The 26,220-nt window shown below is 39.9% G+C and overlaps 1 protein-coding gene and 1 long non-coding RNA gene across 2 annotated transcripts in view; both read right to left on the bottom strand.

Moving 5' to 3' along the window:
- Nucleotides 1-26,220, bottom strand: part of LOC117459923 (adhesion G protein-coupled receptor A3) — a 412,304-nt gene that overhangs the window by 200,198 nt on the left and 185,886 nt on the right.
- On the bottom strand, nt 4,744-8,473 carry LOC139435294 (uncharacterized). The gene is made up of 2 exons (XR_011644576.1): nt 7,664-8,473; nt 4,744-7,517 (listed from the first exon to the last, which is right to left on the bottom strand). It is a non-coding gene; the product is annotated as an uncharacterized lncRNA (long non-coding RNA).

The following is a 26,220-nucleotide window of genomic DNA, read 5'->3' as shown; positions in this document are numbered from 1 at the left end:
TGTTTGATGTTCTCATAAACGAGTCATGTTTATCATACAACTTGGTTTAATAACTGTAGTGGAAATGTTCCTTATTATTATTATCCTTATTATTATCCTTATTATGTCTTTCATATGTTTAAACCAAATGCTTCTTATTTCCTGATATATTCTTACCATTATTATATATCTCTTCTTCCTCTCCTTCAAGGCCAAAGAGATGCTTTGGCTACTAAGAGACTCACACAGACACACACGAACTTCCCTGCTCTGAGAACCGTTATGCTATCTCCCTTTGAAGGCCAGGTGTCTAATAACAATATGTGACTGTGTGAACCCAGATTTCTCACGTTCCCACTGGGGTTCTATATAACCTTTGCTTTTCCATTGTTCTGCGCACTCTCGCGCAGACTATTTTATACTCTGTGCGACTTGTGACATATTTATATTATTGTATCGTGTATTTGAAGCTTCAAATAAATAACCAAAAGACAGCTTTGCTTGATTCACCATTTATTTGTATTGTTCATTTGACTTGTACTCTCCAGCGCTGTGTTGGGCCCTAGATTTCCATAACAAATGGCGTTGTCGGCAGGATCTCTGTATGTTTGATCGGGGAAACCTCTGGACGCTGGTGGTCGCTCCAGGATCTTTGGTCTTCCTCTACCTCGACGGAAAAAATGACATCAGGAGAGGGACTGCTCGAACAGAGATATTTGGCATATCTAGCATCGACGGATGAAAAATAGTGTTCTGGTGACACGGAGTGTTTTGGTGACACTTTAATAGTGTTTTGATGACACGGAGTGTTTTGGTGACACTTTAAAAGACTTTGCTATGGGGGCAAAGCAGGCGAGGGGGTATGTACAGCCTCCTGAGGGTCCGATAGTTGATGTCATGCGAGCAAAATATGGTGAAGAAAGTCTGTCTAAATTAAATATATGGACGGAAGTGTTCGGATTTCCTAAGGGAGGTTCTTTGAGTAAATTAAAAAATCAAAAACCTAAGGGATAAATTACAAGAGTGAGAAGATGGAATGAAGAAGAAGAGTAAAATTAAAGTAAAAGACTTAGAGAAACTGGACACTCATAGAAAGTGTTTAAAATACTGGGAGGATGAAGCAGAGTGCCGTGAAAGAAGGCAATTGGCCGCGGCAATAAAAAAGATACAGGCTGAGGATAAAAGTGCAAAGGAAGAGAAAAAGTGTTTTGTGTTTCCTCCACAATATAAACCACATGATGCTTCCCTCTATCCTCTGGTTTCAGGCGTGCGGGACCCTCTCCCTCACCTAAGTTCCCCATTCCCCCCTTCCTCCCCCCGTCTGCTACCTGCAGTGGAGGCTCCTGGAGGAGCTGCTGCTGCTGGACCATGAGGTCAACATACCAGCCGCCGCTGGAGCAGCTGCTCAGCAAGACACAGAGAGGGAGCAGAGACGAAGAGAGACAGAGAAAAGAAAATGAAGAAGAAGAAGCAGGACTAAAAAAGATCCATGACAAGAGAGAGAAAAAGAAAAGAGACGCGAAGAAAGCTGAACTCTACAGAAAAGAACACCTCCAAAAAGGAATAACTACATGCTCCGCTTTCCCCGGCCAGCTGACCATGGTCCAGGCTATTACAACCACCTGGACCCAAAGTGATGGCCAGGGCAGAGGAGGGGGTTTCCGTGGCCGGGGAGGAAAAGGCAGAGGCCGCAATAACCACAATCGCTGTTTTAACTGCGGAGAAACGGGTCATCGGATCGCTGAATGCCCACACGAGAAGCAGAAAAAGAACTTTTGATCGGATAAATCGGACCACAACAAAGACAATTCTTCAAACTAACAGTCGAGGGAGGGAGTGGAGGAGGAAGGAATTCGGTCGGGAGAGACGGACCCCATGCCAAGCAGCATCTAACCAGGGAAGTGACACACACACACACACACACGCATCATACATGCTATTGAGAAATTAGAAGAATTAGAGGACATGTCTGTAATTAAAAAGGGTACATATTTGAAATATGACAGTGAATGTTTGCATTAAGAAATGTCCCACACATTTTTGGTTGATTCTGGGGCTACACATTCTGTGGTAAAAAAGGGTAGATTTGCCTGAATGCAAATGTAGTGATAGATTTATTCATGTGCTGGGTTTATGAAAAGGAGAAGTTTCTGTACCACTTCAGAGTGGAGATAACGGTGTTGACAGTAATCCATTTCCCACATCAGTAAAAAACAGTTATTTTATCATCTGTCTGCCCAATACATTTACTGGGCAGAGATCTGGTTCTCCGGTTCGGCTTGGACCTCATTTTTCCACAAATGAGGGTCTTAAAGTCCGACAGCCATCTCCTACGATGGTTCAAAACATTGTCATTTGATGATAAAGAACTGGTGAATGTGTATCAATGGGCTGCTGACATATCCTGATTTTCAGGAGTTGTTGCGTTTGACTGATCAACGTGGTTTTCCACCTGCTGTGTGGAAACTTCTCATTTTGCATTGTACTGCTAACGAGGTTGAAAGATCCGTGTAAATGCTATGAAGAGAGTTTTACTGTTAGAATGTGTGAATGATGAGCTCATGTTTAAAAATGTATTGGAATTCGCTGGGTAGCACTATCTCTGTTAGACTCACACACACACAAGACACAACCAGCTGTGTCAAATCCCAGGGGCGGTCCACACATTTCACTAGCCAGGGGGCCCCACTGATAGATAGAGGGATTTGGGTCCAATCGTTAAAGATTGGGAGTCAGTCACTGATTAGACACCTACACACACAGAATATGTCATGTACTCTATGTCACGTGACGTGTATCAAAGGAAAATGTGCGCGAACGTAGCCGTTCTGCGCACATTGCTGTTGGTTGAGGATAAGGTAATTCTCATATCTCTGAGCTTCCTGCCGCGCTCTCAGATGTGCCATACTCACTTTGGGCAGCTCACAGATATGACGTAGGGTTAATGTCCACGTTCACGTACCGTACCCATTGAAACGTGAAGCTGTTGATGGCCAGTGTTTACCTCTCTGCTTAAACAAGGGGTCATTATTCCGTGTAACGATTCCAGTGTTTCCTGTCAAAAAGATCAGAGACAAACCTCCTGACGAGTGGAGATTTGTCCAGGATTTACGATGTAAATGCAGCTGTGCATGCACGCTCGTCCGGAATTCTTATCTGATTACTCCAAAGGTTCCAGCCTCTGCAACATATTTACTGCCATAGATGTCTCAAATGCATTTTTTCCAGTGTTCCGGTACACAAAGACAGTCAATTTTTGTTCACATTTGAATATAATGGTAAACCTTACACATTCACACGTTTGTGTTAAGACTAAATGTTAAAAAAGTCACTAAGCGACAGATGATGTCATTCTTGCGTATGTGTTCATAACACACGGCTGTTGTTATGCTTGCTGTGACGTTACATTAGTCCGTTCTCTGCTTGTAATTATGCCGTTACAAGCTTCAAAGTTATATTTTATCATCTGAATTTGCCGAAACAAGTTTAATATTCTGAAAGCCAATACTTTGAAGATGTATAAGTGAGGTGTCTTGAGTAGTCAAAATTACCTACAAATCGTTGTACACACGTGTATATATTATTCTATTTTTATGCAGCTCTGTGTGATTTTGCTACAATTCAGACTAATATACTACCAGAAGTGGAATAAGTACTCAGATATTGTACTTGAGTAAAAGTAGAAGTACCAGAGTGTTACAGTAACAGTCCTGCATTCAAAATGTTCCTCAAGTAAAAGTAGAAAAGTATTATCAGAATATAGTGAAAGTAAAGACAGTAAAAGTAGTCGTTGTGCAGATTGGTCCATTTCAGAATAATATATATGATATGTTTTATAATGATTGATCATGAAAGTGTTCTCAAAGCTGGTGAAGGTGCAGCTAGTCTGAAGTACTTTGTAGACTGCAGGGTAGCTTGTGGATTCACTCCAGGTGGAACTAAAGTCTGATTTAACACTTGATTATATTTCACATCATTCATCCACATCTGTGAAGTAACTAAAGGTATTACATACATGTAGTGAAGGAAAAGTACACCATGTACCTATGACTTATGTTCACTTCCAACCTAAAAGTACCTCAAAAATAGTAATCAATAATGTATTGAAAAGTTATTTGCTGATTGGTTCTTATATCGGCTCAGCCAGGTTATATGGGAGGCCCAGTCTACGTACACTCTAACAACAAATGCATTGGTTTAACAAAGAAAATCAAGGCAATAGGTTGCATCGATGGTTATTGAGTTAAGACAACTTCTATTGAAATGTTGTCAAAGCAACAAAGTTATTTGGGTTAGGGGAGAAGGCTTTTCCTCTACAATCAGAGGTGTTTTCAATTACCACTCACTTAATAATTGGTAGCATAAACACAAGTTTTTAAGTTGATTACTCCAAAGTTCCAACTTGTTTTACCGTATTATTTAAATATAATCTTAAATTGTATGTACTTAATTACCACATGTTGAACATGAACACATGTTTTTAAGTTGACAACTATTTATAAATTAAGTTGCTCCAAATAATATTGTATTCAATAGGGTTTTCCTTTTAGCTTTTTCATGTTTTTGCCTTTAAAGAAAGAAATTAATTGATTCCACAACAAAAATATTAGGCAATTCATTTTTTATTTTTTTTTGAACTGCAGGTGTTTATTTCAACACATGATGTTTCAAAAGGAGAGACTTCATTTAGTTTGAATATTGCCTGAAGACGGTTGACGTAATTTCCATTGTGTGCACACCTAGACCGGACTTAAAGACAGACAGGTTTTTATTGTTTGGACTTAAAAGACGTTCCTCTGACCAACGCTGACCTCATTTTGTATGTTGATGGGTCTGCCTCTCGCGACCAAGGGGGCACTAATTTATTTGTTTGTTTTTTTTGTTGTTTTTTTTTTTTTTTCTGTTGTTTCAGATTCTGCTGTTCTCCGTTCTGGACCGCTTCCATGTCACCTCTCAGCACAGGCAGCAGAGCTCATCGCACTAACTAAAGCCTGCACGTTTGCAGAAGGCAAAACCGTGACTATTTACACTAACTCACGATATGCTTTCGGGGTAGTACACGATTTTGGGGCTATTTGGAAGTGTAGACAATTTCTGAAATCTGATGGCAAACCAGTACTTAACCATGTGCTGGTTGCAGGCTTACTAGACGCCATTTTGCTCCCATCTGAGGTTGCAGTCTGTAAATGTGCCGCACACGCAAGCAGTACAGACCCAGTTTCCCTAGGAAATGCGTCTGCTGACTCAGCCGCAAAGGCAGCTGCTCTGATTCCTCTCGCACCTCACGCACACTCATTTGTTAAAATCCCTGTCTCCTCCTTCACTGACAAAATGTCATCACTGACTTCCATGCAGCAGCTAGCTACACCAGTTGAGAAGGCTCAATGGAAGGCTGCTGGGGCTGTTTTTGGGTTGGCCCAAATTCCAATCCATGTCTTCCCAGACATTTTTTCCCTCATTTCGCTAAGTTGACACATGGGTGGGATCATGTGTCAAAAGGGGGGATGTTAGAGTCTATAAATCAGGAGTGGTTCACAAGGGGGTTCACAGTAACAGCTCAAAAGCACTGTGAAGCATGCTAATCTGCATTATGCAAAATTACAAACTAACAAAATGCTGTGCAGACACAGGTCTGTCATGGACACAAGCTCTGCCCATTGTGCTGATGTACATGAGGATGCGGAAAAGAACACGGAGTCAACTCAGCCCATTTGAAATCCTTTTTGGGGCTCCTCCACAGATTGGACTCAAGGCTCCAGGATGTCCTCTTCCCTCCACAACTTTGTGTGAGGATGCTATGTTGTCATATTGTGTTAACCTATCATCCACTTTAGCGACTGCCACTGGTCCGCTTCACCGCCTTCAACCGGCGACTTCGTGCTGATCAAGGATTTCCGGAGAAAGAGCTGGAAATCCAATCGTTGGCAAGGTCCCTACCAGGTGCTTCTCGTCACCCAGACAGCGGTCAAGGTCGCCGAGAGAGCTACATGGGTCCACGCCAGCCACTGCAAGGTCGTGGTCACAGGAAAGGAGAAACGGTAGAACAGATGACAACAAGTGACATGTCCAAGTCACCAACAGATGACAACAAGTGACATGTCCAAGTCACCAACAGATGACAACAAGTGACGTGTCCAAGTCACCAACAGATGACAACAAGTGATGTGTCCGAGTCACCAACAGATGACAGCAAGTGACGTGTCCTAGTCACCACCAGCACCACACTTGCACTACATACACCAAAACACACTACACACAAGGTGTCACGAGCGAGTGCCAGCTGAGCGGTTCCATATGCTCTCTGGTTCCTCGTTTGTGTTATCAGTGTGCGAAGTCTGACGGTCCGTGTCACGAAATCGACCGAGAGAATACACTCACACACACACCATGGAACATTTCCCCCTCGTGATGAGGGCTCGCCTGGAGAGACGACAACGCAACCGTGAGCAATGTGAATGCTACTGGAGAGCCTGGACAATCATAGAATGGTTCCTCTGCATACTTGCCATGATAGTTGTGTTAGGACTAGTCCTATATTTTATGTATCCATTTCAGCACACAGCATGTCAGCCAAGAGGTACATGGGGAAAGCAGGGCGAACCACATTTATTTTATTTTGTTGTCTGTATGTATGTATCCGGCGCCGACCCGTGTGGCACATTTTACATAGACATCGCGCCCAAAACTCAGACCCGGAAAAGCGTAAGCAACCTTTGACGCCACTGTTGACATCCATAGGTACATCTACATTTAATCTATACATAGGCGATAACGACCATAGCAACATTGATGTGGGTCAGACCAGTAATGGGATCACCGGTAACGTCTGGTGGCACACTCTGAGATCATTCTTGCAGGCCGCAGGACAAAATGGGTCATGTTATGCATGCACCCTTTTCCCCCCAGGACTCATCAATGTCCGTGCCAGTTCGTCCGCGCTCTCTGACCCAGGTTGAACACCTCTGCGCGTTTATGGCTCTGACAAAGCCCATCAAGGGTGAAGACAGCGTAACCGAGTGGCGTTATGCTAGGCAGCTTCCCCCACCATGCAGCAATCGGTCTGACTCCTCTTTGCGTGCATCCACGCTTGACACCACATACGCAAAGTACCAACCCGTCAGCCATGTGCACCCCAGTCATTTGAGAGGGATGAAACACAACCTCTGCATCCAGAGAGTTTACCACAAAACGTCTCTTACACCACATTATTTTTTCCTAGGCACTACTACTGGTTGTACTCGCATCCTACGGAACACATGCGGTGACGGTGCTTACAAAATCTCGTATTGTCACATATCTGGTGCCCCTGAGAGAATCCTTTCTAACGTAGCATTCCCTGATGTTAAACATATTTCCCTCCAACTGGCGTGGCCCAGTGATGCTGGGTTTAGCGCGCCACAAGATTACTTTTTAATACTTTTTACTTCAATTACTTCGCCTCAAAGGGTGGCCTGTGTCATGTGATCGGTGACTCCTGTTGCACTTACATTCCCGACGCCACCAAGAACATCACTGACACCGTGCTGCATCTTAACAACCTGTTAGCTGACATGAAAGCTGATGACATATCCAACGCAGGTGGCTGGGACTGGTGGTCCTGGCTTACATCAGGCGGGTGGAAAGCATGGCTGGCTAGTATAGTTACACCCCTGGCGATCATTTTTGGCCTATTAATCAGTTGTACCTGTTTGATTATCCCAATACTGAAGAAATGCGTTTCCAGCATGGTGTCCTCAGCTTTCGTTCAGTATACTACTATTCCATTACAAGACAATCCTTTGCGCCACAGTGAGATAGATCAGCTAGAATCAGAAGAGTCTGATTCCGATTTATCAATATAATCATGTGTGTATCTCCCCTCTTATGCTTACATTATATTGGAGTCTGTCCTCCACAAAAACAGCCAGTTTTCTATGATATATTTGTGATGTGTTTACTTAAACCAGCGATGGAGTGTATTGATGTGTTATATCAGTCTATCCTATCATTTGTTTTTTTCTATTGATCAAGTATGATCAAAAGGGGGGAATGTAGTGGACATTTTCCTTATTATTATTATCCTTATTATGTCTTTCATATGTTTAAACCAAATGCTTCTTATTTCCTGATATATTCTTACCATTATTATATATCTCTTCTTCCTCTCCTTCAAGGCCAAAGAGATGCTTTGCTACTAAGAGACTCACACAGACACACACGAACTTCCCTGCTCTGAGAACCGTTATGCTATCTCCCTTTGAAGGCCAGGTGTCTAATAACAATATGTGACTGTGTGAACCCAGATTTCTCACGTTCCCACTGGGGTTCTATATAACCTTTGCTTTTCCATTGTTCTGCGCACTCTCGCGCAGACTATTTTATACTCTGTGCGACTTGTGACATATTTATATTATTGTATCGTGTATTTGAAGCTTCAAATAAATAACCAAAAGACAGCTTTGCTTGATTCACCATTTATTTGTATTGTTCATTTGACTTGTACTCTCCAGCGCTGTGTTGGGCCCTAGATTTGCATAACATAACCTTAATAGTGACGGAGCAACATTACATACACATAGCAGTTATCACAACACTACTCGAACCCCGCCTGTAGATCCCTACATCCGGTACGGTGTCTGCAGAAGGATAATGTTCTCTAAAAACATTCTTAAAATGTTTGGTGATAACCTTCTTCAAATGTTTTATTTTGGATTCCAGAATGTTCTTCTGAAAGGAAGGATAACGTTCTCTAAAAACATTCTTAAAATGTTTTTGCTAACATTGTTAGAACATTCTGCCCTACTGTTCTTAAAACATTTTCAGCTGCAAGTTCGATTTTTTATGTTGCCAGAATGTTATTATTTTAGAGAAGGATAACATGGTTTATGTTAAAGTATGCAAATGTTCTGTGGTAACAATTTACTAAAATATCTTTACATTATTAGAACATAATATTCCTGTAATTGTTTAACTCAAAATTCCTGGGTAAGTGGACTGACCACTGTGGTCATTAGGATGATTATGATAGTTTACTTAACTATTGGAATTTGACTATTAACACATGTAAAAGGATGACTCGGAATCAGCTGGTGAAAGTAACATTTGTTTATTAGAAAAGGGGAGCTGGGAGTGGAGGTTGGTTATGGCGGCAGTGGGAAACAGTTGTTCCAGGGTGGGTAGAGAGGCCTGGCTGGTCTTGGGAGTGTGGAAGGCCTTGGATTCCTCCTGGGAGAGACACAAAAATGAGTGTGAGGCAAAAGCAGGCAAAGCTGTCAAAGAATATGCTGGTAAAAAGGTAGAGCAGCACGCAACAAACCGTTCACGGCAACAATCCGTTCACGGCAACAATCCGGCAGGGAATGAGTGCAGGCTGCAGGTTTTCATAGTGTGGCTGATGAGCAGGTTGCAGGTGTGGTTGATTGGAGATTGCTCCCAGCCGTGTAGAGCAGACCAGCAGGCAGGTGGGGGGGGCACTAACCCACTAACAGGGGTTTCAGGGACGGGCAGTGAAAGTCGGTCCATTCTTCTAAATGTCTGTCTTTGGTTTTCTAAGTGTTATTCGATCCATATGACCATAGAGATATAAACAGTGCATAAACAACAAAAACACTTGGGGTATAATGTTCGAACAATGTTATCACCAAACATTTTAAGAATGTTTTTAGAGAACGTTATCCTACCTTTCAGAAGTACATTCTAGGAACCAAAATAAAACTTCTCGATGAAACCATTCCTAGAACAATGAATGGTAACATTCTCAGAATGTTTTTAGAACCAACAATGTCTAGCTGGGAACTCAGACATGCCTACGCAAACGTGCAATATCATGAATTACGTGGTTGTTTTTTTCTAAAAACGAAAATGTGGTGACATCAGATTTCTTTTAAACATCCTTTTCAAACAAATGCAGCAAGTTTGTTTTTTAAAGCGCACTACAAATAAATCTGACGTTGACCATGACCCTGTTAATATTTCGCATTACAGGAACATTTTATAAAAAAATAATAACCTCCTGAAAACATTATCCAAATGTTGCTTTCAAAATGTTCTTCTTTGGTTATCATGTAACATTGAGGGACCGTTTTATAAAGAACATCTTTAATGTGTTACCCAACAACGTCCAAAACACATCCTTAGAATGTTGCAGGAAAAATGTTCCACCTTTGTTAACATATCCCATTAAAGGAACGTTTTATAAATAAACTTTCTGTCATCTCAGGCCTCAATAACATCCTGAAAACATCCTCTGAATGTTGCAGTTAAAACGTTATGTCTTAGTTAACCTTAAACCTTATAGGAACATTATTTGAAAAAATAAACATCTTAAAAAGGTTCTTTGAACATCAGATTAAAATGTTTCTTTAAAACCTTATTAGAACCAATAGGTAACATTAGCCAAAGTTGTGAGAACGTTCCCCGCTAGCTGGGAAGCTTCAATAATCAACTCCAGCTCAACAAACCATATTGCAATATCTACGTTAACGTTATTTCTGGGACCAACTGGAAATGTGAGATTCATATTTTTAAGATACACAGATCTTATAGTGAGGTTAATCTCATACAGTACTCTGCTCTTCAACACTAATGTGACGCTAGCTGTCTGCATCGTCGAGCATAGCTATTTTAAATTAACAATAACAATGCATACAGTTACCTAACTAGCAAACTAACTAATGTACAAGCATGACCTTATTTTACCAACCTCACAGAGAGGCCTTTTGTTCTACAGTATAATCTTTCTTAATGTTTTACACTTCTCTATTATGTTTTAACTTGTATGCTACGGATAGCATCGTTAGCACAGATGTAGCTTTGTCTCGCTCGTTAGCTAAAAAGACAAGTAAGACATAAAGTGCTTGAATTTCACTTACCGAATAAACTGCATTCATGGGTTAGGGGCTAGCAAAGAGACCACTAGCAGTTTGGTAATTCCGTTTCATTACAAGGACTTCCGTTACAGCAAGAATCCCCTCACACACACATAGGTGAAACACATGCACATTCCCTACTGAGAACCTTTCAGTAAAATGTTTTTCAGGAGTGTGTGTGTGTGTGTGAGGTTTTCAGTAGTGAATGTGAAAGTATTTCAGTAGTATGTGCGTGAGGTTAATTTATAGTTGCATGTGTGAGGTTTAATTTCCAGTTGTGTATGCGAGATGTTCACTAGTGAATGTGAAAGTATTTCAATAGTGTGCGTGTGAGGTTAATTTGCAGTTGTGTGTGTGTGAGGTTAATTTGCAGTTGTGTGTGTGTGAGGTTCATTTTCAGTAGTGTGTGTGTGTGTGTGAGGTGTTCAGTAGTGAATGTGAGAGTATTTCAGTAGTGTGTGTGCAAGGCCAGATGTTTTCAGTAGTGTGTGTGTGTGAGGTGTTCAGTAGTGAATGTGAGAGGATTGCAGTAGTGTGTGTGCAAGGCCAGATGTTTTCAGTAGTGTGTGTGTGTGATGTGAGTTTGAATTTTGGCCTACACAGCCCTTCATAGCAAGAAGCAGCATACGCCAAGCTGCGACTACTCCTCATCCACGTGACCAAGGAAATTGATCCAAAGAGCCCTTCCGTAAACACGGGGGCTCCCAGGAGATCATCACGGTATTTTTGGAAAGTGCCATGCGGCGTGGTCCCCCCGGAACATCACACGGCAAGCAGCGGCAAGCATTTTCTGTCTGCTCAGATTTTATTTCTGCATTTTTAAACTGTAGAATGTGCTCACGTGTTTCAGTGTTGGTGTATAGGCTACTGCCTGAATATGCTTCATGAAAGCCAGCTTTTACTATTAAAGAAAACAATTTAAAAAATCATTGTTGATCCTAAATATCTTGTTTTTTTCTTTTCTAAGGTCACATTGTTCTGTTGTCTTACATACGATACCTAATTAAAACACATCTTATTGATGTACCTATCTGATCCTACTGTTCATTTGCATAGTATTCAAAATGGAGGTAATCCAAAAGTAAAGGAAAGTAATCAGGTAACATTACTTTTTTTTAATACTCAGATTAGTTTACTGATTGATTTGTATTATAGCTAACTAGTAATTGTAGCAGAAATCATTCTTAAAGTATCTCTCCCAACCCTGGACAAAACGTCAGTAGCTACTTTGTTATTCAGCAGGAAATATTTTACATGATGCTCATTTGTTTTTGGAAATTCAAGTAATGCATTACCGTGTTTGTTTGCTTTGCCCAGAGTGCAGAATATATGTTTTGTTTAATTCACTTAGGATCACATTCCCCTCGCTTCGGTGCATGTAAACAGAGCTCCACAGGCTCAGAGGACAGATCATTAACTGGACTCTGGACTAGAGAGGGAAGCAAAACCAATCAGATACCAGTCCCTGTAACTTCAATCTAGGAATGATGGATTTTAGACTGGGGTTATCCTCACTTCATTTTCTAATTGTATAGATTCTGAAAACAAGCCACTGCTGGATGTCAATATCTCTCTAATTAAACCCCATTTAACTCAGATTTACATTTTGTTCATTTAACATTCTCATTCCTTAAAACAGATACACATTTGATTGGCTATGTGACAATCAAATTAGAATTATTTGTCCAAATAAAACAAGCTAAAAGAAAGGCCTCTTACATCCTTGGTATCGACACACAGAGTAGAGGCAACTTTAAATAACACTAATAATAAGCATTCTCCAGTCTGAACAGAAATAATATCTGGAGTGACACATCCTTGTATTTGGTAGAGGCCCTATTGTGTTTTGGGGGATTTACCTCCATTATTGTAAACTGTAGGTTTGTGTGTATGTAAATGATTCGGCAAAAGCTAAATCCTAAAGTTCCCATCCGAAGGGAGTTTATCAACATTTCGCTCAGCTGATTTAAAGCTAAAATATAATATATTTTCTCAGAAAATCCAGTGTATTTGGTCAGCTTACCTATCACTCTACAAACAAATCTCACTAGAATTTGCTTGGAATACAATGAGGCCAGTTTCGTCCTCACACTGGTCCAAATGAAGCAAATTAAAAGAAACACACAGCAGAGTTAATATGAACCATTTACAGGTTCGATGCAGTTGGAGGAAACAATTTGAAAGACCCACGGATACTGACAAACCCTTGCATAAAACATGGTGTGTGTGTGTGTGTGTGTGAGCTTTGCACAGTGCTGTAACAGATACAGTAGGGGGTGAAAACCACCATTTCCACATGAGGAATAACAATAATTAGAGAGAAATACACAGACGGAAAGACGGATATATCCCACTGTTAAGAGAGGAGCAGTGTTACGGTAATTATAACTTGTGAAAGCCGGTGCTCTTGCAGCAGATTTCCATCTGAGCAAACACTGGCGAAGCAGTAAAACTCCAATCTCGTTGATCTGAGAATTCTAATTGAGGGAACGGCAGAAGCTCTCCACAGATGGTGCAACATGCAAACACACTGCAGAGCAATTGGAAGTTTTTGTTTTTCCTTTTAGGGGAAATTAGAGGAAAGTGTCAAGACTGTACCCAAAACATGATGCGGATGGAGCTGGTAAAACACGAGGGATTCAGAGGAATGAGTGTGAATGTTTGCAGATGTTATTAATCCATCAAAAAAAGGAACACTGCTAGACGTAAAACCTCTTTCACTGCTTCCTATTCATACCTTTACAAATAGTCATATTCATATAAACACGTTTCTTAAAGTGGAAGTAAAACCAAAACAATCTATCACTTCTAGCACAACCCAAGCAACACAGGGCACTACTCGAATCTGATGTACACAATATATGTAAACTTGGTATGAAATAGATTAGCTTCAACTTCATTGTAATTGCACAAGTCCAAGTAGTGAGACAACCAAATGCAGTTAGCATCTAATCAGAATTGCAAGAGAAGCAGTATAGGCGCAGTGTAATTTATAGTATAAATTATGAATATACATATAACTACGGTGGTCGACAAATGTAAAACACTATAACGGCCCAACACACTTCCATAAAAAGAAACGCACTGCAGTTTCAAAAATGATGAAAATAAAATACACACGTGCCAAAACACAAATGAAGAAACATCTTCACCAACTTGACGAAATCTGAGCAGCGTTAACTAAAAGCGCTGAATAAACTAAACGCCTCAAATGAAAAAAAGCTGCAAGAAGCTCAAAACACGACGGAAACCAGGGGACACAGCTGGGACCGGAGCACTTGTTGAAGCAACAAGGGGCAACGTCTGAGTCTGGAGAGTTGATCCAATATTTAAGCCTGTAAAACGATGAATCTAATGGCCAGCAGGGGGCGACTCCAATGGTTGCAAAAATGATTCAGATTGTATAATCTGGATACGTCCCCAGCTGACCCAGAAAGCGACGCAACTTCTGGCCCAGGCTCTCGTCATCTCACGCCCAGACTACTGCAACTCCCTCCTGGCTGGTCTACCTGCATGTGCCATCCGACCTCTGCAGCTCATCCAGAATGCAGCGGCTCGTCTGGTCTTCAACCTTCCTACATTTTCCCACACCACTCCGCTCCTCCGCTCCCTTCACTGGCTTCCAGTAACGGCTAGAATCCACTTCAAGACAATGGTACCATGCTGCAAATGGATCTGGCACTCCGCTCTGCATCAGCCAAACGGCACTGTGAGGGGGACCCAAGTTCCCATCAGCAAAAACACGTGGGTTTGCTATCCTGGCTCCAAAATGGTGGAATGAGCTCCCCATTGAAATCAGGACAGCAGATAGCTTACACACCTTCCGGACTGAAAACTCATCTCTTTCGACTCCACCTCGAGCAATAGAATTACTACCAAAGCACTTATATACTAATAAAGGGCTGGCTTATCTGAAACCAGTTGAGTAGCACTTGAAATGTTTTTGCTCTATGAAGCCTGATGTACTTATATGATTATGTTTTCTTCTAGTTTGTATCTTCTTGGTCGAACGCACTTATTGTAAGTCGCTTTGGATAAAAGCGTCAGCTAAATGTAATGTAATGTATAAAAGTCTATGTAATGGTTTTATTTCCAAAAATCCTTAAATGAAGTATGACATTTATTTCATAGATGATAAGCTTTTAGTGAAATAGACTAGAAAAGCCGGTTATAAGGTGCATTCAGGTGTTCCAAACTTCCACCTGTTCACAGTTATTTCAGTTAGCGTCAGTTAATTGTACAATTTTGCTCACATACATTTTTCATTATTCAGCAAGTATTTCAATCCAATTCTTAGACTGATGAAAATGCTTTGGGACCATGTAGAAGTAGGATTAGGGCATTTGGTTAGTTTTGGGTGTTTTTTGACGATGTTATAAAACATTGAACTCGCTCCGAATGTAATGGAAACAGAGCTGGACTCAGGTGTTTATTTTCTTTCTGCACACATGTCACACATTATTATTCCCGACCTTGGGAAACCTGCTCTTACAGCATCTTCATTCTCTATTAATGTACCTCTAATTACCCCACGTTGTGCGGGATGTAGGATAAGATTATAAAAGCAGCTTGCAGCAGTGTGAGAGAAATCCCAGGGAAGGGAGGGGGGGTGTGTTGTGTGTGAAGCTGAGACTCCCTGCTGCTGCATCCTAGTTTTAGGAGGCGGGCCCAACTTTAGGACTGAAGGAAGGCAAGGGGGGGGGGGGGGGTAGAAACGGGAGTCAATTGAGCTGTGATTTGTAGACCAGAATCAAAGGTGGAAGATAAAGCAGGACGGATAAAGTAGCGCATGGGAGGCACACTTAGCCCGTTGGCTCAGAATGTGCTGCTTTTAGCCGCATGACAGGAGAAGAAGGATGAGGACAAGAGGAGGAGAGCAGCGAGGGAGAGGAGAGTTCGGACTTGCGTTGTTTACATTCATCTGGAAGTAGTTTAAAATGAGTGTATATATAGATAGAGTAAAAATATATTTTATGTTCGAGGCGATATCTAATGAATTGGAGGTTTAACACTATTAGCACTTCTTGTTCTTTTGAGGCAAATTTACCCCAAAATTGACTTTTATTGAAAGGTATTTTTATTATTTTAGTACTATTGCTGTTTTGTCTCATACAATATGCACATTTCTGTTTAGTTTGAATGGATTACAAAGCTGCTTAAAAGGGAGAATATTAAATAGCTGAAATTAGTAACTAGTAATTAGTACATTTGTCATTTGTGACCGTCTCTATTGAAATCAGTCAGATGACGCAAAGGCGCTTTCTGAGATAATCGGGGATTCATGTCAACAAGGTCATTTGAGGTTTGTTAGAATTTACACAACCGAGATCTGGGATTTCAGAATATCAAACTCGTGTTACCATATTTATATAGCTTTTAAAGACAGGGTGACAACTACAGCCATTACCGTCTGTCAATATCTGTCTTTATTGTATTTTGTCTTGTCTTTTTCTGTCTTTTGTTTCATGTTTTATTTTGAAAGGTCTTCACCTCCTGTCTTGCCTGTTTCTGTCTGCGTTGTGTTTTGTCTTGTCTAGATCTGTCTTTGGTTTTCTGTCTGCGTTGTGTTTTGTCTTTAGATCTGTCTGTGGTTCCCTGTCGTTAGTTTCCCTGGTGTGTCTGATTTCCCGATTGTGTGCACCTGGTGTCCCTGTGTTTTCTCCTCCCTCCTCACCTGTGTCTTGTTTGTATAATTAGTCTTGTGTGTATTTAAGTTCTGGTTTTTCTGTCTGTCTTGGTCAGTTCGTCTTGTGTTATGACCTGGTCTTCGGTGAGTGTTCTGTTCTGTCTTTGTTATAGTATAGCCTTGAAATAAAGGAGATACTTTTGATACTTTAATCTGCATCTGGTTCCTGCTTCCTGCACACACCGTAACACTGTCAGATCTACATTTTTAAATAATAGCAAAGCCTTGGATTTTCAGAACATAAAAATATTATCAGTAAATTCAGATTCTAATTATAGCTTAGCTTGGCTTGTAAAGGTAAGACAACAATCGGAAAAAGGTGCAACTAAGCGGCCAACGCATTGCAGCAGGCGGTGTGTGTTTGTGATTCCTTGGAAAATATGCATATATACACACACACACACACACACACTTACCAACTGTCATCCGCACTTTTCCTCATTTGAGTAATATAAACACCATCGTCCTTGGTAATTATAGACTAACAAATATTTCAGAATCATATCCAATAGTGTTCCTGGGGGGGTGCTATATTTTACCCCCGCTCTAATACAATTTGATTGCAGGAAACTTCTTTCAGTAACCAGCCACACCAGTTCTTAATCTCTGGGTGGAGTTAGCTCTGTTTGCATTGAGACATATTTATCATGCCTCTTAAGTATGGATTTTAACCCAGGTAACTATTCAACGATGGCATTGAATGTTGGTCTCCTCGATCTTTCCTCGAGTCCTTGCTAAGAGTTCTTACTATTCCAACAGTTGATGAAGACCGTTCAACCCCCATATTTTGATAAAGTACATTATCTGAAATATCAATTGAGAAACCATTAAAGGATAAAATAGCCAGGCTTTAACGTCTGTTTTGGCTAATCCCGCAAATCAAAGTACTTTATCATATACAGGTCTTGGTAGGACCGTTGACAAATTCGTACTATCTCATTTAGGGGTAGGTCGATGTTGAAACGCCCCTTCGATGATAGAAAAACAACGATATACAAAATCACTGTCCACAAATAAAACTCAGAGAAACTCCCTCTGGAGGGTACACTGGTCCCGATGTGTTCACTTTGATGAGCTGTCTTCTGAGTGGTTGAACATTGCTAATGGTGTTCCCCAAGGTTCTGTTTTAGGTCCACTTTTCTCCATACATATCAACAGTTTAGGTGAAAATGTGCATGAAGCTACTTTACATTTTTATGCAGACGATACCGTGATGTATTGTGCAGGTCCCTCCATTAAGGAGGCTGTTTTTGAATTGCAAGCTGTTTTCAACATTATTCAGACTCAGCTGAGCTTAAGCTTCTTTTAAATGTTGATAAAACCAAGGTAATGCTATTTTCAAAAGCTAAAAAGACACCAGAGCCTGTTTTAGATATTGTTACTATGCAAGGACAAGTACTAGAAGTGGTTGCCTGTTATGACTACCTGTACGGTATCTGGCTTGATGATTGTCTCTCTTTTAAACTTCAGGTCAATGATCTGCTTAAAAAGCTGAGGGTTAGACTAGGTTTCTTTTTTAGAAACAAGTCCTGTTTCTCACTTGAGGCCAGGAAAAGGCTAGTCACTGTGACCTTTGACCTGTGCTGGATACGGTGATCTGGTCTATATGAATGCGCCTGCCCATTGCCTGAACAAGTTGGATGCCGCCTATCACAGTGCTCTGAGATTTGTCACAAATTGTAAAGCACTTACTCATCACTGTACCCTGTATGCCAAGGCAGGTTTGCCTTCACTTACTGTACGGAGGCTCAGTCATTGGTACACGTTTAGCTATAAAGCTTTGTTGGGTAAAGTCCCGTATTATATCTGCTCTCTGATCACACGGAGAGTTGCAAGCAGCTATTGTCTGAGATCGCATGATGTAGTATTGTTAGATGGGCCAAGAGCAAGGACTGTCTTAGGTAAGACAGCTTTTATGTGCGCATCTCCACTTGCTTGGAACAATCTTCAGCTAGAATTGAAACTGAGCAATCTCATTCCTCTGCATGTTTTTAAAGCTAGGCTAATGGGCCGCAAGGTGAACCTCGAAAAGTCCTTTAGAAAAGAAATCCCGCTCCACAGAAGTGGAACTACATCATCTTTAGTTCATAAAAAAGAACGAGTCATGCTTATCCAAGCCAACTCCAGCTACAACAACATTCCTGGACTACCATGTTCGCATCGCTAGGTTCATTGGCTGAGCTCGTGGATTATTCCATTAGACTGAGGACTTTTTGTCTGTCTGTTGTTATTGTTATCCTGTACACGTTAAATGCACTCTTAAAATAAACATGACTTGATTTCATACATAGCTGCGTCCAAGAAGAAGGTTAACTTGTTACGTTAAGTAATTTAGATCAATAAAATGCAGTACTTATACCAATGACCATTGATTCATTTATTTACTCATTCATCATATAATTTGATTAATTACATTATTATTATTATAGATATATATATAGATTATTATTATAAATATATATATATATTATATTATTATTGATATAAATATATATATATATATATTATTATTATAGATTATTATTATAGATAATTATTATAGATATATAATATATATATATTATTATTATAGATATATATTATTGTAATATGATAATATTGTATTTGTAACTTCAAAATCAATGCCACTGTCATGGAGGGTGTACAGTCTGTTGTTGTTGTTGTTGTTGTTGAAGACCTGCAGTGTGATATTGGTAAAATAATCAACCTTTTCGTGCTTCACAGACGTAATATGCATGTAACAATGTTTGTGTGTTGATAATTTTGACTTTGTGAGACTTTCTGGTGCGTTTTCCTCGTCCCCGCTACTCGATGACATCATGGCGGTCGCCATTTTTTCCAAATCTGTTTGTTGATACCGGTATATGCAGCTACCCAATTGGTGTAGCACGATCACGTGACGGACCTTGGCACTACTTTTAACCAAGATATTATTACGCTTTGAAGGGACTAGTTCAGCCAATAATTACGTGCCTAGAAGAATTGACAGGAATTTTAGCGACAAACTTTTTTTTGGTGGATAAGCATGACTCGTTCTTTTTTATAAACTAAAGATTGTGAAAGATAGGTGAAATCAGTGGGGGGGGGGAGTGCCAGTACAGTCTTATTTACAGAGGTGTAAAGTAACTAAGTACATTTACTCAAGTACTGTACTTAAACCGTTTGAGACTTGCACTTTACTTGAGTATCAATGTTTTGCTACTACAAGCTACCCTGCAGTATACAAAGTCATTCAAACTGAACCTTTACCAGCTTTGATAACACTTTAATGATCAATAATTATAAAACATATATTATTCTGAAATGGACCAATCTGCGCCAACTACTGTTGGTACTTTAACTATATATTGATGCCAGCACTTTTTACTTCTCCCACCTCTTTACATATTAGCATCAGTAAACCATTATCATATTGAATAACACACAAAGTCCTTCTTAGTCTGCTCCAGGTTTAACTATACTGCCATTTCTTTTGAAATGGCAACAAAAAAAAAGATATGTGGAGATGAAGCCCTGCACAACTTAACTTAAAGAGTGTAGCGTGTACAGCAAAGTATCATACTCAAGTACAAGTGAGCGTACTTAAAATACATTCTTCCCAAGCAAAATGAAAATTACTTGGAAAAAAATGGACATAGAGAAAACGAAAAAAATATATATATATTTCAATTTGAATGTACACAAAATTCTACTCTGGAAGTAGAAACATGCGCATATATTTTGTTTGGATCTTTTTATTTTTGAGAAGGCCTAGGGTCCACAACTCTTAATTAATTATCAAAGTCTGCATTCATGAGAACAGACACGAGCATTAACCAGTCTAAACCAAGCATTAGGCTACATGAATAATAATAACCTGCTACTTAAACAGCAGAATAAAAACACATCAAGGTGTGTAAACAATATAAGCCCCATTACAGCGGCAGCCACAGTCTGTGCCACAAACTGTCTATGAAATAAACAAACATAACGGTATTTGGCTAGAGAAAAACAAGTTGCAACACTGTGCACACAACGCTACCTCGTAACACAAGTGTTTGATGTCCATCAAACTGACAATAGCAGAGGATGTAGTTTAGGTCGTTTATGTGCACTAATGTAAGCACCTGAGCGCTATGCAATGTGTGTGCGGAATAGGGTCTTAGTATCTGCTGGGAACGCAGTGCTCCCTGGGTAAATCAGTTTTTCCTTGAATGGCAAAAGGACCAATTGAACATGATTTGACAGGGCAGAGTACCGGCAGCCTGTGAGAAGTGCCAGTACGCAAATAAAAGTCACGGTACGCAAAGAGTAAAATGCAGCCCAATGTGAGCGCTGTGTGAAGTAAGTAATACTGGAGAAAGTGGGATTGCAGTGGTGTGAGAAATGACCTGGGTGGGATTGGGTAGACTTTCAGAAAGGATGGGATGAAATTACTCAAACTCCTCTCCTACTTCAAAAGGGAGATACATCTGTCTCTCATTCAGAGGAAATGGACAAAAGTCCCGAATGTCTGCTGATCTCCATCCACTGATAGGACCATTTCTCCTCCTCGTTCTCTTGCTTATAGTATCTTCCTCCCCCTGATTCTCCATCTCAATCCTCCCTTTCTATTTCCTGGATATGTCTACCTGTCTGTCCCCAGTCCTTCATTTGTCACTTTTTTCTCGCTGTATCCTTTCTCATTCTTTTTTCAATTGTATTTTTCCTCCCGCCCTCCTCTCCTCTGCTGCCTTCCTCTCTCATGATGTGCTTAGCATTCAGGCACCACAGGCCTGTTTGTTTCACCGAGCTGCAGAGAAAGAAAGATAAAAATATGTGATTCCTCAGGGACAGAGTCAAATCTCTCTCACTGAGCAGCAGGATGCATCTGCAGCCACACATACATGAAGGCTGGATATGCAACGTGATGCGAGCATACATATATTCATATGGTCTCCCATGAAGGCAAACACAGGAACGCATGTACGCTCTCATATTGACACACACCCACACACACGCTGAAGACATGCGACCATTCGACCCACTGTCGAATATAAAGCCGTGACATGAACTAATAAAAACGTAATACCCTTCCAGTGTTAATGCCCGTTGCCATTTCACTTCTACTGCAGTTCAACACCCGTGCAATTAACCTCCGGTCGTTAGCATGTCAACTATGGAGCGAAGATATCTCCAATATGTCCCCCCCCCTCCACAGAGACGCGGGTCAACGAGTTAATCAAGAGCCCGTGTGTTGGGGTTAAGCACTTTACATCCTCCCTAACGGTACACAGAGCCACCCTAACATATTCCATTTTTGTTTCTTGTATACTTTAATTTTTAATGAATGAGTAGGGGATTCTTTTTCGACAGTTTTTTGCACTACTTTATATATCTGTAATGTTGTAATATATTCATATTCATGCCCATCACACACGTGACCATTATTTTAACATATGTAAAGGTGTGTCTTATTGGTATGTATACGTCTTAATGTGTGCATACTGTATGTATAAACTGTATGTGTCTATGCATGAGTATTTAACAGTATATATATATACACACATTCATACAGTTTATATAAATGTGGGTATACAGGTGTGACAAATGTATATATTTTTTACATATTTTATTCTTGGGATGGTGATAAACATAATTTAGATCTCCCTGTCTGTATCACACACACACAACAGATTGATAATACAGTTGAATTTGAGTTGAATAATGTTTTTAAAACAATGTATTCTTCTTTGTATGCACCATTTACACCAGAGCAAATTCCTTGGATGTGTAAAATTACTTGAATGAGATCATGTCAAAAAAGTACAAACATAAAAAAATATGAAAGTATTAAAGAAAAAACAAATTGATGAAAAATGTTAGCATTTTAATGGCCAAACTATCCTACAATTTAGGATTTTCCAGAGAGGGTTATTTGTGAATATATGACCCACCGGAGCTTTTGCAATCAACGGGAGCACGAGAGGTCGTAAACTTTAAAATGTGAGTAGGTCGTAATAAGCTGCTTGAACAATCGACCTATTTGGTCGTATGAGTTGGAGGACTTTTTGCAGAGAAAATAAGTTTCTAGCTACGTAATTGAGAATGCAGGATGAAACGACTACAAACAATATTGTGATTATTTACCCATTAACCAGCATAATAACGGATGTGGTAAACTGAACAGTGAGCCGTGCACCCCGAAAATAAATTTGCTCTAAAATAATATTAATAAATTACTATTATCATTATTATAAGCAAGACAATAAATGGCAAAGATATGTAGAAAGTAAACATATTTGAGTTACGTTCAAAACAAACGCAATGTGGGAGAAAATACGCTTCTAGCTAAACGTAATTGAGAATGCAATTTAGTTCTGTGGGAACGTAATTTTTAGGAGACAGGGTTGCACTGGCAGTGACTGTAGGGGGGTTACTTTAGTCGTTGCTATTGGTTTCTCTTACTTTTATTTTATTTCAGTGTGTTTTTGATTTATTTCTGTTTGTAAATATAGTTAGTGCAGATTTTTGATCAAAAACAGCTCCATGTTTACTGTATCGGAACAAACTGGGTCATATTTGAGTATAGAGGATTGGTTTACTGCGTGGTACCCCCCCGGCTCTATTCTGGTGCAACAGTGTCTCCTGATAGAGTCTCAACCTGGAGGGTATCCAACCAAACATCACATCTCAACAACCCCCTTAAATAAATAAAAAACACCCACGCACCCCAAATCAAAAGTCGGTACAAACAATCTCACTTCCAAATGTGGAGAGAATGCGGTGAGCAGAAGGCAAACCACAGTCTTGTGTTTTGGTTTTGCTATGTTTTGTGTGGCTTCTGGGAAACAGCGATAAGAGACATATCAAATAATGTGGCCTTTCTCTAAACAAGAACTAACTAACCTTATTACTTGGGAAACACCAGCAGGAATACAAAAAAGGCTCCTACTTATTGCTTACGATAAGAATAGCGATTATTAAACAAATGACAAGGAATGGTTCAAAGATAATAACATAATCAACTCACAATGGAAGAACATAGTAAATGAAATCTATGGAATGTAGAAAATAACAATGAAAATCAGAATCCAAGTTCATATCTGTGATGAAAGGTGGGAAAAATTGGTAAATTATAGAACACAAAACCGTTATAATGACCAGGAGGTAAGATCTGCCGATGAATATACGTATTCATCGTTGTATGTGTAAGTTATACCATATTCATTCACAATCTTTATTTATTTGTTGATTGTCGTTAATGTATCTATATGTGTTTATTTCATTATGTTTGATTTTTTTTTAAATGCAACAAAAAACAACACCCACGCAAAGCTGTATTGAGCTCCGTGGAGAGAGGCTATCTGAGAAGAAAGTGAGGTGGGATTACCCCCCCGCCCCCCAGCCAAAAGGCTTCCACTAATTACCTGTCAATGACGGGCAGAGGTAAATATTGTCCCAAACTGTCACCGTCAATGAACCATACACTCTGCAATTTAGTCGGCGGATAATTCCCACTGACTGGGAAACAGGATAAGATGCCATATGGTTGTGTAATTTAGCCGTAAATTAGTTCCGAATCTGTTCCAAACAAAGTGACACAGCGCTATTAAACAGTGTGATAGCAGCTAAAGGTCAGCCTGCAGACACGCGGCTCTCCGGCAAGATGATTGAGGCACTTAGAGAGAAATGGTCCGTCTAATCGTTCTAATTGCACATTTAAAGATTTTCCTTCTGTTGGGAAACAGAAAATCAAACTAATTTGTAGACGTATAGAAGTATAGAGTGTAAAATATGTTTGATTTGAGGTCATAACTGGAACATTTTCAAATTGTAAAATGATGGTGCAACAGCCCAAAACATTTAGAATAGGATGCAAATAAAAAATACAAAACATATGCAAATGAGGAAACATCTTCACCAACTTGACAACATGATCATATTAAGCTGACACAGATCTCCAATTTGTATTAGTCATCAGTTTGCATCGTTACTGTTCAATCTTTTGAAATATCTATTAGCAAAGCGGGTGGTGGACATTGTGTTGTGGTACCATTATTTATAGTGTGTGCAATAGATGAGCTTGGTGAGCGCAAATGAAGTTACCATGGTGAACTATATCACAGTAGCTAATTTATTAATTTAACTGTCTTGATGTTGCTTTTCTGTTGAAATATAGTTCCTGTACTCCGATGTTTCTTCCACTTGTGCTATTGCTAATGTGTTATTTGGAGCATTTGAATACAACCCTTGCAGAGGCAACTGTCAATCATCAACATATACAACAACGTAGCATTGAAAACACCATCCAACCTGACTTGTTTAGCTCTTGCACACAAGAAAGCTGACAAGTGTGACATTTTGTATCTATGCCAAGCACTTGTTCAAACATTCAGCGTGTCAGTATCAGAGTCAAAGTCAACTTTGTACTGAGTGAAGCCGTGGAAACACAGGGCTCTAGATGGTGACTTTTTGGAAGGAAAGGAGCAAAGCTCTCGCTATGTGTGATCTTTCCATGCCAATTAGATTTTGAGCAGACCTTAAATGTCTGCTAAAAATGTGGTGTGCAATCAAATGCAACTGAGTAAAAATATGTATTCAACATGTGTACATTGATGTCATTTTAATATGTGGGTGAGATACTCTACTCACATAGATGTCAGATTAACATTTTAGAGGGAATATGAGAAACAAGAGATGCCTCTCATGTGTTTGGTATAGGGGATTGTGAAAAATGTTACAAAAAGGTAAAACATTTCAATTATAGGGTGAGAATGTCTCTACCAGGGAACAACTACCCAGCCCTACTTCCCAACCATTCCTGTCTTTCAAAGCGATCACTATGTAACAAATCAGAAATGGTGAAAATAGTTATTAGATAACGAAAAAAGTCTAGAATGACACTGTAACTGCACCACATACTGTATTACCCTTATCCCATCTATATTACAACATCAGGTCAGCATTTGATTGCTTTGGATAACATTCAGACATGATTTGAGCGTGCATACTTATGTTATGCAGATACATTCACAGCAAATAGATTATGATTGAATAACAGACTGACATGATTGCGCTCTTTGTCTTTCTATACAAAGAAAATCAAGCCACTTGCTTTTATGTGATTAGCCATGCTCAATAAAGAATGTACAGGGTCTATTGACGAGTATCTTTATTTGATTAATGTGTGTCCCTCATACAGACACACAGCGATGGACGTTTACTACTGTAGCTACGATGGTGACACTGGTTTTAGGTTTGTTAGTGATGTGGCTCCAGGGATGCACTGGTTGGACTGTTGAGTAGGTCCACCACTCTATTTCCAACTGAAATAAATAAACACATTTGGGATGATTTTCTATGGAATCTGATACGGAAACCCATTCAGAGAAGATGAGTCCTGGGGTCAACAATGCCCTGACTCTTCGTCTATGGGCTCATGAAGTTGAAACTTCTGGTGTTGAGTGGAATGTCTCAGCAACTATTACAATTATTTCCATGACATTCAGATGTTAATTACACCCTCAGGATGAAGTGCAATTACTTTGTTGATCTCTTAACTTTTCATCTAGTGCCATTATCAAGTGGTCCAATCACAGAGGTATGAAGAGAACTGGACACAGTTATGGAGGCGGTGCCCCGTTCATCCCTATACTGTACATATGCTGAATGCGTATTTCTTAAATGTTCGGTCCAATGCCCTAGAGATAGTTGTGCTTGAAAGCCCAGTAGATAAAAAGTTTCTGA

Source organism: Pseudochaenichthys georgianus, chromosome 15, assembly GCF_902827115.2.
Source record: "Pseudochaenichthys georgianus chromosome 15, fPseGeo1.2, whole genome shotgun sequence".
In the NCBI taxonomy this organism is placed as follows: Eukaryota; Metazoa; Chordata; class Actinopteri; order Perciformes; family Channichthyidae; genus Pseudochaenichthys; species Pseudochaenichthys georgianus.
This window is presented reverse-complemented; position numbering and strand designations above follow the sequence as displayed.